Genomic DNA, 3,822 nt, shown 5'->3' on the forward strand with positions numbered 1-3,822 from the left:
CTGCTCCGCGGCATGTGGGATCTTCCTGCACCGGGGCACGAACCCGTGTCCCCTGCATTGGCAGGTGGATTCTCAACTACTGCGCCACCTGGGAAGCCCCATCTTTGCAATTTTTAATTAAGATCAACCAGGTTTTCAAAAAAAAAAAAAGTCAAATGAATAAAGCCTTCTACAAAGATAATAATAACCTTCGACAAATCTGAAAAGTAAGAATTATTCACAAAAAAAGTCTTTCTTTGAGCTATAAACTTGTCCCTGGAAGCCATGTACTTTGATATGAAATCTCAGAAGTGGTATCCTGATCCTAAGCAGAAGAGATTGTAGCAGTTTGTATTACTTATATTCATCATTTCTGCTAACCTCATTTAATGTGAATTCAGATCTATAGGCAAACTTCTACAAGCTCATACAGAAAAGCTTCCTTACAAATAAGACAAGCATTACCTGACTTGCAGGTTTCCCAGAAGAAATTCCTGATGTAGAGCTGCTTGCTTCCTGCCTGGCCATCAGTACCCAGACTCACCCAGTGTTTCCAAATAGCTCATGTGTTTCAAAGTATTTATTACCATTTTGAATATTTCATCTCCAGCAGATTGTCTTGGAACTTCAGAGGTTCTTCCAGACTTTACTCTTTTGGGATTCTAACTGGTACCACATAAATACAACAATTACTACAGTCTGTAGGATCATCAATATACAATGAAAACTTTATTGTATTTAACATTTTTCTGGACTAATGCTAAATCATCTGACATGTTGTCAATGTCCAACTAATGGCACAGTATTAGTCTAAAGTGACACCTTTCCCATTTCCTTTTGCTTCTAAACATGGTGTTTCTCTTGGTCCAAAATGCAATTTTCACTAATTCCATGCAAGCCAGTAAAATCAGCACTTGGGCCATTGCACAAAGGCATCTTGCTCTCAGCCATTAATTGTGTGAAGTTGAAACTACCTTCATGAGCTGGACCTGATACTATGAAAACCAGCCTCATAAAAAGAACTTTGTTCTTTATTTTGCATGTGGAGATGATTTAAAAAATTCAAACCTTTTTGGGAATTCCCTGGCAGTCCAGTGGTTAGGACTCAGCACTCTCACTGCAGGGGCCCAGGTTCTATCCCTGGTCAGGGAACCTTAGTTCCTGCAAGCTGTGTGGCACGGCCAAAAAAAATTCAAACCTTTCTTTCCCCTGTGTCAAATGATGTTGTATACACATGTAAAACAGCTTTTGGAATGAAAATGATGATAATAGCAATGAAAACGAGAACAGAAGAGCTGGAAAGAATGTTGTTATGGGAATGTCACAGAAAGTAGAGCTAAACGTCAAAGAGATGGAAAATAGGAGAGGAATTATCAGAAAATTAGAGGGCCACTCTAGAAGGTCTGAGTTTCAGGAGTTCCGGAAAGAAGAGAGGAAATCAGAGCGGAGGAAATCCTCAAAGAAACAATTCAGGAACTCTGAAGAACACTAGTTACCATAGTGAGGTCCACTGAGTTCCCAGAAAATTAGATGAAAATCACTCCATGCCACGTTACATCGGCAGGAAATTTCAGAACAATAGGAAAAAAAAGATGTTACAAGATTCCAGAGAGAAAAACAAGTTTTCCACAGGCATGCACATGCAGAGTCTGGTCGTGATGTTAAATCTTGGTAAGCAAAGGACATTGACTTTGTTATTACACAAAAAGCATGATGTACAAGTGAAACTGTACAACTCATATCGGGGCTTGAACCCACGGGCCAGGACTCGAGCCCAGCCAGAACCCAGAATGGGACTTGAACCCACTTCCCTTTTTTTTTTTTTTTTTTTTTAATATTTATTTATTTGGCTGCACCGGGTCTTAGTTGCTGCACATGGGATCTTCGTTGCGGCATTCAGGATCTTTACTTGCAGCATGCGGGACCCAGAATGGGGCTTGAACCCACTTTCCTTTTTTTTTTTTTTTTTTTTTTTAATATTTATTTATTTGGCTGCACCGGGTCTTAGTTGCTGCACATGGGATCTTCGTTGCGGCATTCAGGATCTTTACTTGCAGCATGCGGGATCTAGTTCCCTGGCCAGGGATTGAACCTGGGCCCCCTGCTTTGGGAGCATGGAGTCTTTACCACTGGACCACCAGGGAAGTCCCCCGAACCCACTGTCTTTTAATTGAGATCACACACCTGGTCTCAGGACTTAATGAAACTCAGGCTCTTTATGTCTTGTCGCAGAAAGAATTTAGTGAGAGACAAAGTGATAGGTAAGAAGTGGATTAATTTAGAGAGATATACATTCCATAGATGGAATAAAGTCTGTCTCAAAAGACAACAGCAGCCCCAGGGCATGGGGACGTCTCAGAAAGTGAGAGGGGCCATGGGAGAAACACACTCCACAGACGAGTGTGGGCCATCTCAGAAGGCAAGAGACCCTGAAATATGTGGTTAGTTTGTATGGGCTGGGTAATTTCTCAGGCTAATGAGTAGGAGGATTATTCCAACTATTTAGGGAAAGGGGTGGGGATTTCCAGGAATCGGGCCACCGCTCACTTTTTGATCTTTGATGGTCAGCCTCTGAACTGTCATGGCACTGGTGGGTATGTCACTTAGCTTATGCTAATGTATAACAATGAGTGTATAATGAGGCTCAAGGTCCACTGGAAGTCAAATCTTCCACTGTCTTGGACCTAGTTGGTTCTAACCAGTTTTTGTCACGTTCTATGGCTATGTCATTCTTTTTTTTTTTTTTTTTTTTTTTTTTTTTGTGGTACGCGGGGTTGTGCCCTGCCCCCCTTCCCTCCTGTTTCAGAACTACACCTCACTCTTCTGGGAAATGGTCCTATCTCTGTCCCCCACATAAACCATGTGTTTCAAATGGAGGCTCCCCAGTCTTACAGGCCCCCAACTCCCTGGCCGTGTTATATCAGAGCCTCCACAAGATTGTTTAGATGTAGAGCTAGAAAGAACAACTCTAACTTTCTCCTGGGTGGTAAAGATGGGAGATTCTATAGCTGCTGGCCACCGGGATTCCAATATATGTTTGAAACAGTAGTGTTCAGGCAAAGAGAGGCAGAGATGAGAGACTTGGCAGTGTCTGAGCTCTGTGAGTCGGCTGTTCCTGAATCCAGTGCAAGCTGGACCCCTGTACTTTTTTTCTTTTTTAATCTTTTGGCTGCACCGTGCGGCATGTAGGATCTTATTCCCTGACCAGGGATCAAACCCACTCCCCCTGCGTTGGAATCACGGAGCCTTTTTCTTTTTTTTTTTTAAATTTACTTTTGGCTGTGCTGGGTCTTCGTTGCTGCGCATGGGCTTTCTCTAGCTGTGGAAAGCGGTGGCTACTCTTCGTTGCAGTGCGCGGGCTTCTCATTGCGGTGGCTTCTCTTGGTGCGGAGCACGGGCTCTAGGCGCGCAGCCTTCAGTAGTTGCAGCATGAGGGCTTGGTAGCTGTGGCACGTGGGCTTAGTTGCTCCACAGCATGTGGGATCTTCCTGGACCAGGGATCGAACCCGTGTCCCCTGCATTGGCAGGCGGATTCTTAACCACTGTGCCACCAGGGAAGTCCCTGGACCCCTGTACTTTCCATGGCCAAGTGAGTCTTCCAAAACAAAACAAAAAACATTTGTCTGATCTGGGTTTCCATCATTTGAAATAAAGATCTGTGCCTAATACAGAAATGTATGAGGGCAACTACACTTACTTATGTAATAATTAATAATTATAACTGATGTGTGTTGAGATTTATGATGTGCCAGGCACTGTGAAAATGTTTTCAGTGTATAATCTCATTTACTCTTCCCCGATAGACGCTTGAGGTAGGTCCCTTTATCTTCTCCATAAAACAAA

The 3,822-nt window shown here is 43.1% G+C and overlaps 1 non-coding gene across 1 annotated transcript; it reads right to left on the reverse strand.

Moving 5' to 3' along the window:
• Positions 1-2,050: 2,050 nt before the first annotated feature.
• TRNAW-CCA (transfer RNA tryptophan (anticodon CCA)) lies at positions 2,051-2,123 on the reverse strand. The gene has a single exon. It is a non-coding gene; the product is annotated as a tRNA-Trp (tRNA).
• Positions 2,124-3,822: the final 1,699 nt, after the last annotated feature.

This window comes from Physeter macrocephalus, chromosome 3 (assembly GCF_002837175.3).
Source record: "Physeter macrocephalus isolate SW-GA chromosome 3, ASM283717v5, whole genome shotgun sequence".
NCBI lineage: Eukaryota > Metazoa > Chordata > Mammalia > Artiodactyla > Physeteridae > Physeter > Physeter macrocephalus.